At 41.8% G+C, this 22,841-nt stretch overlaps 1 protein-coding gene across 3 annotated transcripts in view; it reads left to right on the top strand.

Annotated features, from left to right (window-relative positions):
- The window catches only part of PCDH15 (protocadherin related 15), a 1,266,541-nt gene that overhangs the window by 1,223,573 nt on the left and 20,127 nt on the right, over positions 1–22,841 (top strand). The gene's annotated exons all lie outside the window — the stretch shown is intronic.

Below are 22,841 nucleotides of genomic sequence, written 5' to 3'. Positions count from 1 at the left end.
ATAACTTTTTTCAGCTGTATTCTACTATTTTATTAACCCTTCTGCTGCCAGGCCTTGTGCTCCATTTTGTACACTCGATGGCCAGATACTTTTTGCACTTTTTTCTTTGCTTATTTATTCTTCACTTATAGCTTTCAGAATTTGTGAAAGATCCCCCAAATCATATATTTTCTGAAAGCACGTGATCAATAGAATAAAAAGAAGGTGCTACTTATTTTTTAGACCCTGCGGTATTTGCGCAAATGTTTATCAAACAATATGTTTGCAAAAATACACTAAAATCATTATTAGCAGATAAAAACACAGCAAATTTTCCAAAATTCCTACTAAATATAAAAGCTTATCTGTTTTTGGGTTAATAAATAAAAAAACATTGTAACATGCGCCTTTTTGCAAAATGGTGAAAATTGAACAGATGCAAAAGTGTAAATATCCAAATTTCTCAAAAATCAGAAGGTGTTCATTTTTCCCATATATTTTCTGAAAGCATATGACCTCTAGAATAAAAAGAAGGTGCTAGTAATTTTTTTAGACCCCACGGTATTTGTGCAAATGTTTATCAAACCAATATAGTGGCAAAAAATACACTAAAACCATTATTAGCAGATAAAAACACAGCTAATTTTTATAAAATTACTGCTAAATCCCTACTAAATATAACATTTTAACCTTTATGGAGTTAATAAATAACAAAAAAACTATTAATTTTACATCGTATGCAAATGTATGCAAAAATATAAATATCCAAATTTCTCAAAAAATCTGAAGATTTAAATTTTTCCCTTACAGCTTTTAGAATTTGTGAAAGACCCCCCCTCCCCAAACAATTTATTTTCTGAAAGAATATGACCTCTAGAATAAAAAGAATGTGCTACAAATTTTTTAGACCCTGCGCAAATGTTTATCAAACCAATATATTGGCAAAAAATACACTAAAACCATTATTAGCAGATAAAAACAAAGCAAATTTTACAAAATTTCTGCTAAATCCCTACTAGATATAAAAACTTAACCTGTATGGAATTAATAAATAAAAAATATTTGTAAATTTTAAATTGAGCCTTTTTGCAAAATGGTGAATATCAAGCGTACCCAAAAATTGCTCTAAATATCTGGAACTTTTCATTTTTCACCTACAGCTTTCACAATTTGAAAATACCCCTCAAACTAGACATTTTCTAAAATCGCATGACCTGTAGAACAAAAAAAAGTGCTACAGATTTTTTGGGCCCTGCAATAATTGTACAAATGTTTATCAAACCAATATAGTGGCAACAAATACACTAAAACCATTATTAGCAGATAAAAACACAGCTAATTTTACAAAATTACTGCTAAATCTATACTAAATATAAAACCTTAACCTGTATGGAGTTAATAAATAACAAAAAAAAATTTCATTGAGCCTTTTTGCAAAATGGTGAAAATCGAATGTATGCAAAAATGTGAATATACAAATTTCTCCAAAAACCTAAAGGTTTTAATTTTTCCCTTACAGCTTTCAGAATTTGTGAAAGACCCCCAAAACCATATATTTTATAAAAGAATATGACCTCTAGAATAAAAAGAATGTGCTACTAATTTTTTTAGACCCAGCAGTATTTGCGAAGATATTTATCAAACCAATATATTGGTGAAAAATACACTAAAACCATTATTAGCAGATAAAAACACAGCTAATTTTACAAAATGTCTGCTAAATCCCTACTAGATATAAGATCTTAACCTGTATGGAGTTAATAAATGAAAAAAATTATTAAATTGCGCCTTTTTGCAAAATGGTGAAAATCAAACATACCCAAAAAATTCTATAAATATCTGGAGGTTTTCATTTTTCACTTACAGCTTTCACAATTTGAAAAGACACTTCAAACTAGACATTTTCTAAAAGCACATGACCTGTAGAATAAAAAAAGTGCTACAGATTTTTTGGGCTCTGCAATAATTGCTCAAATGTTCATCAGATCGCTATTTTCACCAAAAAAACCCCACTAAAATCATTAATATTGCACATAAACACAATGTAACTTATAAAATTCCTGCTTAATTAGTACTAAAGCATCATTCACATGTGGCATACTAAAGTGTACGCCCATGGGGGGCCATGTTTACCCACACAGGGATGCACAGGTGTTCCATGCATTACCCCGTACAGGCAGTCTAATTTATGTCAATTGGGATCCATCGGCTGCACAGGCATAGCTGCTGTTCCCAATCTGACATCCATGTGGTGGGTGAAGGTACATGACCCCGAACACAGACAGTGTGAGCACAGTGACATGCATGCGGACCTACATGGATGTAAAATTGGGAGCAACGGCTCTGTTCATACAGGTGCTACATCCCAGATGACATCAATGGGACTGCCTGCAGAGAGATGCACTTAACACCCGTGCATCCCTGTAACAGTATGCTGTGTATGTCCTGTGTGAACAAGGTCTTAGGCTCTTTTCACACAAGCACACTGATTGGGTCTGCCTGTCTGTTCTTCAAGCGGGCCAAATCCACCCTATAGAAAACAGCGGGCTGCAGAGCGGACACGAACCTATCATCCACCGCTCAACAGGGATCAGCAGACAGATCCCTGACTGAGTAGGCAGATCTGCTTGACAGAGTCCGCTCCAGGAGCGGCCGGTCCATTGGGGGTGCAGGGGCCCCCTGCAGGGCACCAGACTCATACATTTGTATGAGTTTTTTTATCCACATGATTAGAGCCTAAGGCTCTAATTAACTTGAAAAGGGTTGGGCTCGGGGTGCAGAGCATTGCACCCCGATCTCACCCACTTGTGAAAGTTGCAAAAAATTTCTATCGTCTTCCGGCTTCTTCTCCTGGCCGATCAGGACAGATCGAGTTGGGCGGGAAGAGAAGCTGAGGTATCTGTGGAGGTGTAAGTGCGGGTGGGGGGGCCATCACCGTGGAGGGGTGAGTGCGGGTGGACCTAGGGGGTCTTACTGTGTTTGTGTTTTTTTAAAAACATTTTTTCTTTTTAAATTTTTGATTTTGTCATTTTTATATATATATATATATATATATATATATATATATATATATATATATATATATATATATATATATATATATATATATATATATATATATTTTTTTTTTTTTTTTTGGGGGGGGGTCTTTGGTGAGATATCATAGGTATTAACAGACCCCCATATCTCTTTTTTTGAGAAAGAAAAGGGGAATCTCTGTATCACTTTACTTGAATGAATGCAGAATCTGTATAGAGATTCCTCACTCATTCAGAAACTGACACATAGTAACACTCGCACAGTGATCAATGCATGAGCCCAGGGTTCCACACTTAGGGGGGTGGTAAACACATGTTTACCAAGCCCCCCTAATCCCAAACACCACTCGCACTCGCACTGCTGCCCCGCCATGATCCCCAACCTGTCAGCTTACTGGAGCAGAAGCTGCAGGCTGCAGGATGGGAGCGAGAGATGTGGCTGGAGCAGGGATGGATCGGGGATGCCGGAGCTAGTAGGGGTCTATCTGAGTGATGGGGGGACACATCTGGATCCCCTAAGCCCCCAGTAGCACCTGAAACTGGTGGGAGCCGCAGAGGAGAGATGTCAACTTATGATGGTGGCTGGGGGGTCGGATCGGGTGTGGGGGGGTCAGTACTGGGGGGAGAAGGGGTTTGAAGGGGATAGGAGAGGAGAATGGGGGGAGTAGTTTTAGGTGAAAGGGAGCAGAGGGAGGTAGAGAGACAGGGGACAGGGAAGCTGCAGCATGGAGGGGGACAGTCACATTAGGGGTTAATAACTCTAATCAGCAGGTTGTATCCGCTGATCAGAGTTATAGAATAGTTCAGCAGAGTCTGCTGAACAATTCTGATATAAGCTTATGGTCATTGAAGTGACCATAAGCTTATAGGAGATGGAGAAAGTACTGACGTACTGACCAGGCCACCTGCAGGCCCTTAATTGTGTTAGAGCTGTTTTAAGTAATAAAAGTAGGCTCTCCCTAAATTCTAATAAAAAAAAATTCAGATTCGTAACACTTTTATAAATATTTTTTTATAAATTGTAACTCTTTTATAAATCATCTTTTATAAATGTTTATAAATGTCAGTCACTTGCTGTTATACTAAGGATGTTTTTGTCTTAACAAAAGCTCTAGGTTAAAAAAAAAAACAAGATCACCTTTTATCTGCATATAAATCACTGTCTCCCACTTCCCCTGACCACCTGCTTTAGAACACGTTTCCAAGATAAGACTTTTACCGTGGAAGAAGGATATTATGTTCCATAAGGCAATTAATATTTTTATTTACTGCTTGCAGCTAAAATCGAGCGTTGGGTGCCAGTTAATCATATTTCTTACGTTTGACACAGACCATTTACTCTTGGGAATTACCCCCTCTCCAAACCTGGCAGATTTGTTTTATGCTAAGGAGATGAGAAAAAGCTGCTGGGCTAGGCCATCAAATTTTAAGTATCCCATTAAGGTTGAGCACATGCATGTCACACATCTCCAATGGAGATTGCACTAGACAGTAGTGAAAGTATTTTGTAAGTCAGGAAAGGTTAAACTTTATGTACTTGGTGCTATGTGCAGTTCCTCATATGATATAGCAACTGTCTACCATTTTATAGACCTCTTTTATAAATGTTATATTCTAAAAGGTCCCTTATGATAACTATAGTCAGAAGAAGATATACTGCAGTTGTATCTTAAAGAAGACCTTTAAAAAAAAAGGTTTTAGAAATAGAATAAAATGCACATTCATATCAACCACTGTAAGAATTTGAATCAACCATTCCACTCCCTTAACAACCAATACATGTGTGACCTACAATAAGTGAATGATGTGAATTGCACTTTCTAAGCATACCAGAGTAATGTAGAAATTGTCAATGTTATGCAACATATGTGCAAATAAACATAAACATTATATTCAATATTTTTAGGAGAATATAATACTGTGCAAATTAGGGAACAGTACATTACATACTGTATGTCTTATCTGAGAAGCACATGAATTAATGTCAATAAGGCAATACAATCTATGCAATAAAAACATGAAAAAGGAGCTAACCATTCTCTACACCATCCACATTTTTTTTCTGTTATGTTGAAGTGCAGCTCCCTGTCTAATGCCTTGGACAACATTGCCTTGTGCCTTGTTTCCGATAAGGCTTCCTGATTTAAGCCATGTCTCTGATCTTCCTCTTTACCAGATTATTGTGCACTCTCCAGCCGATATCTTGCTACTTTTACTCCTGCTGCTGTTCTTCTGTTTACTACCACTCAGTTCTGCGCGTTTACTCGTTCTTTGGTTATGCTTCCACTTGATCCAAACCTGCAACCTTTTGTTCTCAAACTTTGGCTTATTCCTCAACTACCTTTCTGTTTGATCCCAAGCTGCAACCATTTGTTACTGACCTTTAGCTTGTTATTGACTACACTTCTGCATAATCCCTACCTGCTATACCTGCTACTGGAGCCTGGCTTGCTCACCTCATGGTGGGGTTATACTAAGGACTGTGACCTGGTACTAACACACAGAAAAACCTGTCTTAAACATCAGGAGCTCTGGTGAATACTGGTTATTGCTTAGACCCCATGTCTTGGGTGAGCCTGTGTCATCCACCAGGGTGACCACCTTGTGTACTTATTATGCTGGTGGGTGGGAGCCTCTCTACTTTTACAGCCACTGGTCTACAAGCCTGACCCCTGACTGTGATAGAATGACCTGGTGCCACTATAGTAACTGCTGTGACTCCTTTAAGGCAGCAAATTGCAGAGCTGAAAGAGTTTAGTGTTACCTACAAAGAAACATTTTCTGAACTAGAAAGTGTGGTAAAAGAGCAACATGAGTAAATCCATGCTCTGCAGAGAGGATTGCTGGACTTTTGTTCCTGAGACATGAATGTCTCTACCACTCAAGTCCAATGGAGGCCACCGCCATTGCAACAATTTCAATAACCAATGTCACATTTATTTTCAAATGCTGCCAGCTGCATTTACTTTGGGGAAAAATAAGGTATTTTTTGTCACCTGACTAAGAAAGCCCTAGCTTGGTCCTCCCCCTTGAAGAACAGCTACACTACTGCCGAAGCAAAGGTAGCAGTAGGGTAGACATTCTGTTGTTGAGTGCACAACTGAATTCTGACATTAGATCTCATATACCACTTGGAACCCAGCAATACAAAACCGTCAATCCTGACAAAGACTCTTAACAGGTAAAAGATGAGCTCATCAGAGTAGAAACTACTAATGCTCTCAAGGCTTTAATTCAATTATATATGTATTTAATACATGCGCTTAACCAAAACCTTTGTGCTTGACAAATTATAAAATAAAACTCAATAAAAGAGAAGTGTCTGCCAATCAGACATATACTCTCCACCAATATAACCAAAATCACCTATATTGGAATAAGGGCAGCATTTATATAAATCATAAAATTACAATACATTTTTGTATATCAATAAATCCACAGTTTGGTCTACATGAATAAAGTGCTCTGTGCACAAAGGCAATCCAACCATGCATTATGACCAATCATTATTTTACATATACACACTGCACTCATCAAATGTTGACTCCTATATAACAGAAGTCAAACAGTGCTTTTTTGCCGAAAATGTCCAGCATCCCAAGCACTAGGAGAATAGGAAAGACAGACCTTTTTTTAAGGTTGTATAGCAATAACTGTAATTTACCTGAGATCTATTAAGATAAAGATGTGCACTAGCATAAACATGTTTAGTAATTGAAAAAAGTCTAGCAACAAAAATATACCTATAGTAGGTTATTTCATCCAAAACACCACCCAAATTAATTTGAAATATTGAGGGAAAAAGACATTAAATATTTACTGTGATACTAATATTTATTGCAGTGTAACAAAAAACTCAGGGTTGTGACAATTGTATATAAAAAAAAAAAGCAGCATTACGATTTTAAAAGTACTATGTGGTTATATTATACATGTACAGTATACATTTATATACTTAACTTTGCATGCATTTTGTGGGATTATGGCATTTTAAGAGCCGGGGGGGGGGGCGGTTGGGGGTTACCAAGCAAGGTACCAATGGAATCATGTGCCTATCTAGCACAACTGCAGCTGCCTTTTATGTAATAAATTATTTACAAAGTGTTTCAATCTGTGACTCGTATGCCTACAATTCTCAATGACAGCAACAGTTTTGCAAACATCAGCCACAGGTTTTTTATTGCATTTGTTATAGATTTTTGTTTTAAACATACTGTATGCGCACCTTAGAATTGGTCAGGGACATGTTTTATTTATGTACGGTGCTACAGTACTGTGCAGAAGTTTTAGGTTTATCAGGGAAATAGTGCTAAACATCCTGAAGAACTTGGCATAGTTTCATCACAGAATTTAACCAACTTATTTTTATCTAAGCAAATACCTTGTAATCTCACACTTGCTCTGTCATATTGAAATTGATGGTCTCTGGGGGCCCTGTCATCTGATGTACAGCTCCTTGTTCTTCTTTTTTTCCTGTAAATAGTTCTACTGTACACAATTTTGTCTATGTTTATTTTCAGAAGAAAATGTTAGTGATCACAGTTTTCATGTATAGCTAAACAGGTTTCCTTTCTGGAGTACAGATATAACAACCTTGCTGACATGGCCCAACTCACATTTTTTTACCACATGTCAGGTTACCTTTCACATTTTTTAAATGTGCTAATAATACATGACATATACCCTAAAATTATTTGCAAAACATGAGATCCTACCAAATAAAATTAGGATAACTATGACTTTGTGTGTCCAAAAATACTCTTACAAATGTCTAACAAACCTTCATTTTGCAAAAGAATTATCAAAAAGTATTATCGATATGTACTCATATGTACTCAGATCCCTAGAAACTGTAAAAGTTAACTTAAACATTTAGGATTTTAAAAAAATATATATATTTATACTCACCTAGGCGGATGCAGCATTATTCCCCCGCCCCCTTTACACATGAGAACCGAGCGATCAAAGATTACTCAATTCTCAGTCTTCAGTGAGCAGAGAGCCAGTAACTGTCAACCACTGTCTCTGCCCTCCAGTGCTCACTGGACTGCTAGGCTATGGAGGGGGCAGGAGTAGCTGTCTCTAATTCTCACTGGCTCACTGAGAGCCTAAGCCAGTTGCCCCTCAGGCATCTGGGAGGATCCCAACATTAAAGCCAGGGTCTCTCCAGAGTTTGGACCGGCTGAGTGACATCAGCCAACAGCAGGCTTTAACCTGCTGTCGGCTGAATAGGGATCACATGAATGCTTAACAAAGTGCACTCTCGTGACCTCCAGGAGAAGTAGGGCCAAAAGAGTTTGGCCCCACTTCTCCTTTAAGATTTTGAAACAATGGCAAAAAGGTACATGTAAATGTGACACTAATAGAAAAGAAAGGTACATGTACATTTTACTCTAAAAAAAAGTGATTCTAGCCTGTGAACTTTATTTTGAAAAAAATTTAAATGATCATGTTATTATTTTATTATATTTTTTCATATACATGATACATAATAATGATATCTTAGGAATCTAGAGTTTAGAGTCATATTGCTCGCCAAAATGTCCATGGATTTACTGATTAAATAATTATCATCTAATCATTTCTGGACATTTAATGTCACTTCTCCCTTTTGCAATTTAAAGTCACTAACCAATCTTCACAGATCCCTGATGTTTCAGTTATAGTTAACAGGCACAGCTTAACCTGCCTGGCGGTATCCCTGAGCGTGACTCGGGGTGGGTTTTTCATGTTTTTCATGTTTTTCATGTTGCGATCAGTATCCCCGAGTCACGCTCGGGGTAAGCTATGCAGAGCCTGCAGCGTGACTATATTACTCTCAGCCAAAATCTCAAACAGAAGTTCAGAGACAAACAATATCCGGAAAAATTGATAGAAGATGCCTTCAATCACTATTTAAACAAACCAACCCCCAAAGCAAAGAAAAACACCGATGACTGCTCCACCAGGTTTTTGACCACCTACCACCAAAAACATAAAAATATGGAAGCTATTATTTCCAAACACTGGAATATCTTGCTACAAGATCCTCATCTGAAATCGATCCTTCCTGCTCGTCCAAAAGTGATTTACAGAAGAGCACCAAATCTAAAAAGCAAAATCGCCCCCAGCAAACTGAAATACACCCCAAACCTACCCGCTGTGCCCTGCCTCATACCTCTGGTCGGCATGTACCAATGCCGTAAACCACAATGCAAAACATGCCATTTTGTCAAACATGGACAAAAAAGCTTTCAAACTAAACAAAAAACTTACCATTTGAAGGAATTCTTCAATTGCTCTTCGGACTTCGTCGTGTATGCCCTCACCTGCCCTTGCGGCTTGCTGTATGTGGGCCGCACTATTCGACCCCTGAGACAACGTTTTGGGGAACATCGAAGAAACATAGAAGGCGGCACCGACCCCCATAGTGTGCCTAAACACTTTACCACCACACACCAGCAATCAACCACAGGACTCTCAGTATGGGTTATAGAACAAATTAGCAACATCTTCACCCCAGCAGAAAGATTTAAAAAACTATGCGCCAGGGAAACGTATTGGATATACACCCTAGATGCCCTCTCTCCGGGTGGCATCAACGAAAGCATTGAGATTGCCACCATTCTATAATCCACTTATCACTATACCTTTATACATTTGCCCTCCCAAATACAGGTTCACGGGCATACATACGCTCCCCCTGTACATATCCGTAATTTTATACCTTCCATTCATACCTCCTTTTACTATATACTATGTACTATTATGCAGGTTGTGTATATGTATATGTATTTATATATTTATTTATTTATTTATGTATGTCTATACCACTGTATATATGAATTCTCTGCTGCTCTACTTCTGAACACCTAGCGCGTATGTAGACAATTTTTTATCTTTGTATTCTCTAAGGATCCATTTAATTAGACTCTATATCCACATGCTGTTGTACAGATACTGTGCACACCTTATGGACTCCATATCCACATGTTGTTGTATATATACTGTGCACACCCCATGGATCACTCTCCCCCCCCCCCCACCCCTCCCCCTCATTCCCTCTCCCTCCCTTTCCCCCTCCCCCCTTTCTGTCTCTTGTTTCCTCCCCACCCCTTTCCCCCCCCCCTTCCCCACTTCTTCTTCTTTTTTTCCCCCACTATCCTTCCCTTTTCAGCGCCCCCCTCCCTTCCCCCCCCCGTCCCTCCCCCACCCCCCCTTTTTTCTCCCCCCCCTTCTCCCTTTCTCCCCCCCCCCCTTTTTACATCCTCAGCCACCCACACCCTACCCCATGGTATATTGGCACATATTAGTGCCATTACTCCCACCTTATTCCTCCAGCTACTATATACTGACTAAAATCAAATTCACCTACAGTCAGTATCATATTAAATCATATTATATATCCATCACATCATAGCCAATAATATCAGCTCCCCACGCATACTCCTCACCACATGGCCCCCCCCTGCCACTTATACTGCACTTGTGACCTAAACATCGTTCTCACTAGTTCCCTTTATTCTTATTCATATAAGTGCAGCCCACACACCCTCATTCATTACTTATTCATCATTGTCCCTCATTGCGTTCACACTACACTTAATTCTCCTCCAACACTGTCCCCGTCCTCTCCCCGTTCTGACACTTCCCATCACATTCCACCTTAGTCCCATTCACGGCCCCTCCTCCTCCCCCCGTTCGTTTAGATCTAACTCAATCTCTCATTGCTCGCCCTCGTCCTATACGCCCGTCTCCTATTCACACATTGACACTCCTTGATTCACGCCCACACTTCCTTCCTTCACCTTACCCCGCATTCCGTCCCGCCCCACCTTCGCCTTGCTCCGCCCCCTCCACACCAATAAATACTAGTTCCGTGCCCCTCCTCCGTTATGCTTGAGAAAGGAGTGTAAGCAGCAAAATCCATCAGCTGTTTTTGAGACTCTGAAACGCGTCGCATACCAGTGACGTCATCCGCCCTCGCCAGCCTTCCACGTGCGCTCCAGACCTCGGGTTGAGAACCATCTACATCCCCATGGATGCCATCCTTCGGATGAAATAGTGACCTCCCCGCACAGCGCTCCCTCTGACTGGAAAAGGAACTTACCTCCTCGGATGACTGCTCACCCAGCCTAAAAGAAACCTTTACGTGCCTGTTCCATACTGCTCAAATGTGAGTGCAACAACCACATGTATTTGTTTTTTAACCATTAAATTGTTTTTAAGCTACTACACCCAGAGGCGCCTCTCTCCTTGCCTTTTTTCGTGCACTGGCTTACCTTGTCCTGGATCCAGCGATGCCAAAGCACTGTGTGAGCGAGCGGGACCTAGCTCGATTCACACAGCGTCATCCTGTGCCGCCGATCTCCGTTCCCTGCGACGTTACGACGCACGGGAGCGGAGAACGGCGCCAAATTCAAAAACGTAAACAAACAAACACTATACATACAGTATACTGTAATCTTATAGATTACAGTACTGTATGTAAAAAAAAACACACCCCCCTTGTCCCTAGTGGTCTGTCCTGTGCCCTACATGTAATTTTATATAATAAAAACCTTTCTTTCTCCCTGCAAACTGTAGATTGTCCATAGCAACCAAAAGTGTCCCTTTATGTCAAAAATGGTTTTAGATCAGCTAAAAAACACCAATATTAAATTATAATCACTTGCAGAATTGTGCGATAGTGATTTGTGGGGAAATTCGTCATAAAAAAAAAAATAATGACAGCGACAATTTTGCAACAGAGAAAATTTCAGTGATTTTGATTTGATTACATTATTGAATAATTGTTATTAGAATTATATTATTATTTGTTATAATTATTTATAATTATTTATTATATTATAATTTATAATTTTGTTTTTAAAAAAATGTCATACCCGGGATTCCTATTAGATTCTTGTTTGGTCAGATTTAAGTGAGTTATTCCTAAGAATTACAGGCCTACAGTATAAAACGCCAAATTTCCTTGCAAATAATTGTACCGCTTTTGGTACGTAATTCCAGACAGAATCATACTGCCAGGGAGGTTAAAGTCCCATTTCTTTGATCTTCCGACCATTACCAAGACAATGTATGCAAAATTGAAGATATGTTTCAATGAGCACTTCTTTCTTAGCTAAAGGCAATATACAAATATCCTTAGTATAGAATATTGCCTTGCAAAGTGAATAGCCTATTTGCCTTTAGTAAATAAACCCTGTGTTTATTGTGTACATTTTGAAGGCTGAAAAGGCTTTTAATATTCCCTGCTTTAAAATCTTTAGATGTAAGCGGAAGGCTGGGTCAGTGCATTCCCCAAACATTTACAACATGCTAAAGAGTCAGAGATAAACAATTCTTCACTTTCTAGCATATGTTTTTGACAATTACTGACCTTATTGCATATATTTTTCTGTTACAAACATTTGGGTTATATTATATAGTCAGCTTAAATATAAACAGACTATAGTAGCTTTTCTCGTCAAGTTGGTTTACAATATTATAATAAAACATTAATAATCCATAATTAAGAGAAAAGACACATTTATAATTTAGGGTCTCCTCACGCTAATGCACAATTTTTGGGAACTGAGGCATAATGCAATAAGACAGGACTTTTGAATGACCTGGCAGTGCACCTTAAAGCGTATCTATTATCAAAATGTTAAATAATATATTAATTTCCTCATTGTATTTCAACTATTTCTAGCCTACTCGCACTAATCTAAACTATCTTGAAGTCTATAAACTCTCTTTGTGAAGACCCTCACACATATTCTTTGTGGAAATCTGCTGCATGTATTCAATATGCCCTGTGAATATACACTTATGTGTGACAGAATTCATAGAACATGCCTTCTGAACTACAGAGGTGCACAAACAAGGTCCTGACCTCAACATGATAGAACATCTTTGGGACGAATTAGAGTGGAAACTGCAAGCTAGGCCTTCTTGTCCACATCAGTACCTGCCCTCACAAATGCGCTTTCAGCAGTACCAAGATGGCATGGGCCATCCCTCCTTCTCTGCCCAGAAACCCAGAGCCTCTAAAGTGGATCGCTCTGGCTATTCTACACCTGCTCCCAACTACTCTGCTCATCAGGAGCTCAGGAATCTGACTCTTCCCCAGACATTCCTGACACATTGGCTGACCCTTCTGCTTCCCTAACAGAACCTACACTATCGCAGATCATGGATGCCATCTGTGACTATAAATCTGCCTGAAATCTCAGATGGAATTGGTAAATTGATCCCTCATTACTGAAACATGATCTACAGAATTTGTGTGAATAGGAGCTACAAGCCTGCCAATGCAAATTGGACAACTTGGAAAATCAATCCAGGCACGAAAATCTTTGTTCCCTTGGCTTTCCCCAAAAATCGGAAGGCAGCTCTCTTGAACTCTTTTTTGAATCCTGTCTCACAAAAAAACTAATATCCCTGGTGACTTCCCACTCCTTTAACAAAGAGAAAGTGTATCGAACACCATCACAGCCCCCATCGGCTGGAGGTCGACCCAAGCCACTCATCGTAAAGAGCCAGGATTTTCACAATAAGGTAGCCATATTGCGTGCAGCTCATAAAACCAGTACTCCCCCCTTCAATGGTAACAGAATCACTGTTTTCCCACACTTCTCTCCTAAGGTCCAATGTCAACATGGTTGATTAGCAGGAAGGGTGGGGAAATGATATTGTTATGTATGACTACTAAATAGGTTAATGCCCTGTTGTGACATGGCACTGTCCCCTCTGACAATTTCGAATCCTCTGATTCACTTCCTATTATTCATTCAAAATTGAAACTCACGCTTATCCGACCCCCCCCCCCCCCCTCACACTTCTCACAAATATCTCTCCCTCTTCCATAGTTAAAATTGACACATTTACCATTACTGTATTACTTTACTTCCTGTGCATGCATACAAAGAATGAGAAGAAAATTAGAAGTTTATCTATTTGTTTACCTCTACCCCCCCCCCCTGTCTCTATTCCCTCACCCTGAAAATCCAAACACTCAGTAAATACCCTTCATGCTTTATCTCCTATTTGGATCTGTTGGTTTATTCAATGTGTAGTCTCTCGCTACCCAACACTTTGGTTTTGCTCCTGTCTCACAGTTTCATTATATACCAATATATTTGTGTTTTGGTATGAAACAGAAGGATAGAGATATCTATTGTCTTCAAAGGTCATTCCTATTTTAATCAAACCAATGAAAGCTTCAACCAAACATCTTGGTAGCCAACTAAGTACAGTAAAAGTACAAAAGACAGTTAACATATTTTGGGGGCAAAAACCTCCATCTGTTTTAGGTCTGCAAACAGTAAATATGAATGAATAAATATAAAAACATGGATGGAAAAAAACACGGCAACACAGACCATTAAAAATAATTGAAAGGTTGCAGCTGATCCAGTGCTAGACATATTCATGCTAAATAAATACAAATTAAAACTTATCTAAAAATTATTTTCTTGAGAAATGATAATCCAGGGGTTAAGGATAAACAACACATGCCTTAGGACAGTGCAATGGAATGTGTGGTGGACTGGAGATTACTCCTGAGTAGACACATTTTTTTTGGTGAAGAAAGGGTAGAAGGAGAAGAAAAATGCATGTGAAGTGGTGCTCAGAAGTAAATAATAACAAGTAAGAGATGTTACTGGTTCCTAGCAGTGTTCCTAACAGCCCAAAAAACAGTGGGCTAGATTCATATAGGTTAGCGGATCTTTAGATCCGCTTAACCTATGTCATTTAAGAATCCGCAGCCGCAAGTTTTTGAGGCAAGTGCTTTATTCAGAAAGCACTTGCCTGTAAATTTTGGCGGCGTATCGTAAATCGCCCGGCGGAATTCAAATTCCTCAGGTAGGGGGCGTGTAAAATTTAAATCAGGCGCGTCCCCTCGCTGAACGAACTGCGCATGTGCCGTCCATCAAATTTCCCAGCGTGCATTGCACTAAATGACGTCGCTAGGACGTCATTGGTTTTGACGTGAACGTAAATTACGTCCATCCGTATTCGCGAACGACTTACGCAAACGACGTAAAAAATTCAAAATTTGACCCAGGAACGAAGGCCATACTTAACACTATACGCCGGAAAAAGCCAAACGCAAACGATGTAAAAAAAAAAGCGTCGGGCGGTCGTTTCTGAATCGGCGTAACTCCTCATTTGCATATTCCTTGCGTATACAAACGAAAGCGTCACCTAGCGGCCAACGTGAGATTGCAGCCTAAGATCCGATGGTGTAAATCACTTACACCTGTCGGATCTTAGATATATCTATGCGTAACCTGATTCTATGAATCAGGCGCATAGATACGACGGCCGCACTCAGAGATACGACGGCGTATCAGGAGATACGCCGTTGTATCTTCTTTCTAAATCCGGGCCAGTGTTATTAGGCTTCATGTACACAGGACGTTGTTCAACCTCTCATGAACCATTTACCTTGACAGCTAGAAACCGGCATCTAAAAACAGCTGTTTAGCCGCATTTACATGCCACGTTTAGCTGCGTTTGTGTCTAGAAGCGTTTTAAAAAAAAATGTCTGTAAATGAAATGCTGCTAAACGTGAGTTACAGCATTTAGCCATGTATACCTGCGTTTGGTGCTTGAAATGCCTCTAAGCACAGTTTCTGAACGCATTTTTTAGAGTTCCAGAAAAAGCCTCTAAACTCAACTGCCTAGGAATGACTATAAACGACCGTGTGTACATGTACTGATAAGATAATATAGAGGAGAGTTCAGGAGCAGTTGAAAAATATGCCCAACTAAACACCCGTTTACCAGCAGCAGTGTACACAAGGCCTTACTTGACTGTAGCAAGAATTCAGCAGTAGCATGGTCTGTGATGATTGTGAAAATGTCAGCAGCAGGATGAGGAGCTTAATAAAATGTATATTACAAATTTAGCACTCTGATGAGAGGAGAGGGGTACCAATTGCTTGTACACAAGTAGAAGAGTCAAAGTGCACTGGTGAGATAGACAGTAGGCCCAGTGAATAGAAGCCACCATGTGGAAGAACAGGAATTAGATGGGTGGAGCTAATGATGTCTTATAAGCATCAGGGAAATGTGGATGAATGTGGAAAGTAATAGCAAGAAGTGCGATGTGAGAATACAATGGTGATGGAAACTGCAAAAAAATGCTGCTTTGAGAGGAAAGAAAGCTATTAATGATAGAAAATAAATGTGGATTGAGTCTAAAGAATAGGTGATACAATTGACTTGAGATGCAATAGTATGAGACTAAGGAAAACATGCATAAAAGGAATGAGCAAGAAGGTTAAAGTGTTGGATAAACTGTGAAAACGTTTTGCATAGTAATAGTACATCAAGTGCAACAAAGGAAATATGAATAAATATACTGTATGAGTATTAAGTAGTTGTAAAGCCTTGCAATATTCCCACTGAAGTGACTAGCCTCAGGTTATACACAGGAAACAAATCCTCCTACATAAGTTGTACCTGTTTATCTTTGGGAAACTCTCCTGTACATCTCCTGTCCAGAATTTAAACAGCATTTCTGAGCTTCCAGAGGCAGGGGGCAGAGATCTGATGTCACACATGGCACAGCTCAGAGAGTAGAGCTGAGTGTTATGGAATGGACAAACGCCTTTCTGAACCTCTCTACACAAGCGCACACAAAACGCACAGATGAAAATATGTTAAAACTGAAAAATGCTTTGCTAATGTGTACATTTTTTAGTATTCTATCAGCCTTCACTCTGCTTTTTTACCCAGCAAGAGGCTTCCAAAGCAGAGTAAGTGAGAAAGAGCCATGAGCATCAGACAGCTTGCATATACAGTATAAAGGCGGGTGGACAGTTGAGACTAATAATAAGGTCTGGATAACATGTAAGATGTGGACCTAGAAATAAAGGGTTTATTTCACCCAAAGCTCTAGAAAGCTGGGCTTCAGGATCCAAAAGAGAACTCATGACAATTCTGAGAAAACAAAATGTATGTTTTCCCCACATCAGCCACAAACTCTGGAGCCCCTCATCATGTGTATGTGAGAAACCTTGGTGACACATACACACTGTCCTCATTGCCAGAAACCAATGTATCACTATATATAAAGATGACCCAGTTTGTAATGCCAGTAAGTTCATGTAACCCTCTACCTACAGTATATGCAGAAGAAATACTTTTTACCAATTGGGTCTCTTTGAAGCTGTCACACAGGGCTGGGGCAAGGATTTTTGACACCCTTGGAAATGCCCTGCCCATGTATACAGTGGAGGTGGCGGGAGTAGAGATTTTTGTGGCACCTCTCCACTATTTCTTTAGCCGTGGTCCACAGGCCCGCACCTGTGTCTCTGGATCTGGTCTGAAAACAAATAGTGGTGACGTCGGCTTGCTTCCTCACACCAGCCATGGTCCCTAGGTATATGTACAGGCTAGGATAGTATATGGACAGGCTTGAGCAGTATACAGACAGGCTAGAGTAATATATATGGACAGGCTAGGGCAGTATACAGACAGGCTAGGGCAGTATACAGGCATGCTATGTTAGTATACGGACAGGCTAAGGTAGTATATAGACAGGCTAGGGCATTATACAGACAGGCTAGGGCATTATACAGACAGGCTAGAGCAGTGTACGGACAGGCTAGGGCAGTATAAAGACAGGCTAAGGCAGTATACAAACAGGCTAGATCAATATGCAAACAAGCTAGGACAGTATACAAACAGGCTAGATCAGTATACAGACAGGCTAGGGTAGTATACAGACAGGCTAGGGCAGTATACGAACAGGATAAAGCAGTATACAGACAGTATAGAGCAGTATACAGACATGCTAGAGCAGTATACGCACAATCTAGGGCAGTGTAGAGACAGGTTAGGGTAGTATAGGGACAGGTTAAAACACTATATAGACAGAGTAGTTTAGTATATAGATAGGCTATGGCAGTATATAGACATACTAGGGTAGTGTAGGGACATATTAGGGCAGTGTATAGACAGACTAGGGTAGTACATAGATAGGCTAGAGCAGTATACAGACAGGCTAGGGTAGTATATAGACAGGCTAGGGTAGTATAGGGACAGAATAGGGTAGTATATGGACAGGCTTGTGCAGTATACAGACAGGCTAGGGCAGTATACGGACAGGCTAGAGCAGCATATTGACAGGCTAGGGCTGTATATGGACAGGCTAGGGCAGTATACAGACAGGCTAGGGCATTATACGGACAGGCTAGAGCAGTGTATAGACAGACTAGGGTAGTATATAGATAGGCTAGGGAAGTATATAGACAGGCTATGGTAGTATATGGGCAGGCTAGGGCAGTATATAGACATAATACATCCTAGCTTAGGGGGAGAGATAGGGGGGAGAGAGGAGGGTGAGAGGGAGGAAAAGAGGGGGAAGAAGGTGCATAGCACAAAGTGGTGCAAACAAAGAGGGGGATTGTTCTGGGGATAGAAGTCTCACTCACCAATTGTGTCTCCTCATTCAGTCTGGTGTCCCTCAGGGCTGTGGCAGGGTGGCAGGTATTGTTTGAAAAGTGTCGCTCAGCTGTTCACAGAGCTTCTCTCGCTGGAGAGCTCCTCCAGAACTCCTCCTCTGGCTGGAGTGTGGATGGGGTTGGGTGGGCACAAATGGGAGGCAGAGTATCGGATTGGACAAGCAGCAGAGTGAGGGCGGGGTTAGGAGGACAGTGAAGACAAGATCCAGCTTGACTCCTGTGTAAGTTGGCTTTCCCCGCTCTCACTGTGTCACTATAACAGGCTGACATAGATTGTGGAGCGCCTGAGATAGAGGTATAGCCGCTCTCCATCTCCACACTGTACAAGTCTTGGTGCCTGGGGAGAAGACGCTCCTCCCACAGCTGCTCACACAGACTCTGCCCCCTGTTCTGCCGCCTCTACTTTATCCTTATCCCCACCAGGCTTATCCTCTGCATCCTGCAATAGAGCTGCAATCTGCTCAGTGCCGCGGGGTGTGTGATAGCAGCGAGCGGTGCGGGGTCACTGTGTCTGCAAGGATTTTACCGCCCCCTCCATCCTGGCATCCTAGGCAGCTGCCTGTCCCGCCAAATGGTGACACCAGCCCTGCCTTCACAGCATTTACACAATCTCAGATTTTAGAAACCATGGTGACTCAAATGTTGACATGAGTTTGAAATATAATTATCTGTACGTGAATTTCAATTTAAACTTGGTTGTTGACATTTTAAATTATGATTGTTGATATTTTGCTTACTTCTTAATCATGTAAACCAGACTGTGATTTTATAAAAGATGCTTTGTAATAGGTTAATATACCTTCCCAAAACACCCAGCAATAGGAAAACAGCTTTAGCTGCAATGCATTGCCTGTGTTTTTCAAGTTACAAACAGGAGTTTAACAAGGGACATCTTCTAAAGTCAAGCATTGTTTACTAGTTTTTTTTTTATAGTTTTCATAGCAAAACACATTTGCACATTGCATATTTAAACATGGCTTCAAGGGAACACCATTATTGTCTTAAATCAAACTCAAAAGTCCACAGAGCACTCAGCTCTGTTAGTATAACATAAAAATAAACTTAATTAAAACCTGTTTTTTTTTTTAATCCAACAAAATTTTATTTAGTTTAGTTTACAGAGGTACAAGGTATACAAAGTCCCCTTAACAGTGCGGGGAAAATAAAGATCTGCAGCGAGACAGCCACATATTCAGAATACATCTATGAACAGGAGGTAAACCCCCCCCCCCCCCCAAGCAAGTCAAACATTTCCCTCCCGACAATTGGCTCAATGCCCACCTCACCCAATATTAATGCCCAGAAGCCTGTCCATCACCAGGTCCACAGGGGCCAGACCCGGCACATCCAGCCACTTTGCCCATAACTTCTCAAATTTTTGGGCATTACCCCTGTGTTGATATATCACCTTCTCCATCCTCAGCACTGTCCCAATGTTATTGATCCATTCAGCCAGCGTCGGAGGAGCCTCGGCCTTCCAGTGAACCATAATGAGCTTCCTAGCTTGGAATAAGACCCTTTGCACCGCCTCCCTGTCCATCTCCTCCCATTCATACTCCTCCAGAGCCCCCAAGAGACAAGCCCTCGGGTCCTGCGGAAGAGACACTCCAAATGCTGAGTTGATGGTACTCACGACTCCCGCCCAATATGTGTGGAGTTTTGGGCATCTCCACAGCATATGTATCAGGTCTCCATGGTCTCTCTTGCACCTGGTGCAGGTAGGGTCGAGCTGTGGGTTCATTCTATGGAGTCTGTGTGGGGTATAATATATTCGTAACAAAATGTACAGTTGCGTGAGCCTCTGTGAGACATTCAGTGAGCACTTGCCTACTGCCTGAAAAATTTCCTCCCATTGTTCCCCGTCCAAGTCCCCTGCATCAGCTTCCCACCTTTCCCGTATCTTCAGGGGATGCTGCTTCATCACATACTGCAACAGGATGGCATAGCATTGGGAGATAAAGCCCTTAGACGTCCCAGCCTCCCCCAGAAGATCAAAAGCAGGGGTCGGCGACAGGCACCACTCAGAGGAGCGACCCTGTGCCGCCACTGCGTGTCTCAACTGTATGTATGAGAAGTACATGGACTGTGGCAGGCCAAACGCCTCCCGCAAGTCCGGAAACGTGCGAAGTACCCCGTTTCGGAATATTTGGGTAAGGTGTGTAATCCCATAGTGTTTCCACCTGGCACCGGACTGTAGTTTAGCCAGTTCAGTGTACGTGTCGTTTAGCCATATGGGACTGTACTTCGTGTAACCCTCTGCGCCTTGGACATATTTAACCTTATTCCATACCTTCTGAATCAGACTAAATGTGGGGAGCTTCTTGTGCGGTCTAGCAAATGCCTGCGCCTCCAACGCCTCCGGGATAGGACCTCCGCCCACGGTGTGCTCCATAAGCCTCTGAGCCGAGGACCGCACCGTCGGCCGAAACATGCCAACCAGCTGCTGCATCTGAGCCGCCAAATAGTATAGCCAGGGGTTTGGCAGCGCCAATCCCCCGCTATCTTTAGGTCTCTGCAGGTGTTCCAACTTAATCCTAGGGTTCTTATCCTTCCAGATAAGTCCCCGAAAAATACTGTTCACGGTGTGAAAGACTTTCAGGGGGATGACCATGGGGGTGTTGTGTAGAAAGTACAGCAGTTGCGGCATGAGTATCATCTTGATTAGATTCACCCTCCCAGCAACCGACAGAAGCAGGGCCTTCCAAGTTTTAACCTTATCCCTAAACCTCAGCAACAGGGGGGAAATATTTAGATGTATGAAATCTCGTGGCCGGGCCGTTACCTGTACCCCTAGATATTTAAAGGATGAAGTAATGGATAAGGGGCAAACAGCGTTAATTACTTGTGTGTCATCACCATCCAACAGAAGCAGTGCTGACTTTGTCCAGTTTATGAGCAAGCCAGAGAATTTTCCAAACTCTGTGATTGCCATCATAGCCTCTCTAAGGGAGGAGTCCGTGTCTCCCAGCAGAAGAAGCGTATCATCAGCATACAACATCACCTTTTCCTGCATGTCGCCATAGCAAAAACCGGTGATGCGGGGGTTAGCCCTGATACTCATGGCCAGCGGCTCAATAGCCAGGGCAAAGAGGAGGGGGGACAGGGGGCAACCCTGCCGAGTCCCCCTCCTCAGTGCAAAGCCCGCCGACAACGAGCCAAATGTCCGTATCGCTGCCTGCGGCTGGCTGTACAGCAGCCGCACCCAGGAAATGTAGATAGGGCCAAATCCGAATTTCCGCAAAACGGTCCAAAGATAATTCCAATCGATACTATCGAAGGCTTTTGTTGCGTCTAAGGATAGTAGAGCCCTACTGCCCATGTTGTCTGCCCGCGCTTGTATATTAAGGAACAACCTTCTCAAATTAACCGCCGTTGATTTGTTAGGCATGAACCCAGCTTGGTCTCCATGTACTATGGAAGTCACCACCCCATTTAGCCGGATGGCGAGCACCTTGGCCAGGATCTTAACGTCACTCTGTAATAAGGAAATGGGACGGTAGGCCCCCGGGTCCACGGGATCCTTGCCTGGCTTAAGTAACAGTACTATATTTGCTTTGGACATGGAAGGGGGCAAAGTCCCTCCCTCCCTGGCGCTGTTAAAAACCTGCAAAAGCTGTGGCAGCAACACCCCCGAATACTGTTTGTATACCTCCATGGGCAGCCCATCCTCCCCCGGGGCTTTACAATTAGGGAAGGCACTGACTGCCTCTTGCAGTTCCTCAACAGTAACTGGTTTCTCCAGCGAAATACGCTGATTAGCTGACAGTCCCGGGAAGGTCAATTGGTTCAAATATAGCTCCAGATCCTCCTGGGTGTATGCCGCGCCGGAACTGTACAGGGCTTCATAGAAACCCGCCAGTTCCTGCATAATCTGGTCTGGCTGAGAGACTACCCCTCCTGACCTAGCTCTAATAGCCCCTATCTCAGGTGACCGTTGATGAGAGTTCGCAATCCGTGCCAGTATACGGCCGGTTTTCTCACCCTCCTCAAAAAACGCCTGTTTGGCAAAGAATCTCTTCTTTTCTGCTGACGAGGAGAGCAACTGCTGGTAGGCGGACTGAGCCGCCTGCCAGGACTCCCTGGCCGAATCAGAAGGATCTGTAATGTAAGCCCGCTCCATTTCCTGGACCCTGTTCTCCACTTCTATCAGTAATGCAGCAGAGGCCCTCTTCACCCCAGTCACTTCCCGTATGAGGAGGCCTCTAAGATAAGCCTTAAAGGCATCCCACTGTAGCACATTTCGTTCCACCCCCTCCTCCGCAACAAAATACCTCCGTATACTGTCCTCTATTTCGGTGTGGGATCTAATCAATTTCAACCAAAATGCATTCAGCTTCCATGGTGCCTTAACCAGGTTCCCCTGCGGTGCCACGCAGAGTTG

Source organism: Rana temporaria, chromosome 8 (genome assembly GCF_905171775.1).
Source record: "Rana temporaria chromosome 8, aRanTem1.1, whole genome shotgun sequence".
In the NCBI taxonomy this organism is placed as follows: Eukaryota; Metazoa; Chordata; class Amphibia; order Anura; family Ranidae; genus Rana; species Rana temporaria.
The sequence above is the reverse complement of the archived record's forward strand: the minus strand, read 5'-3'. Positions and strand labels throughout refer to the sequence as shown.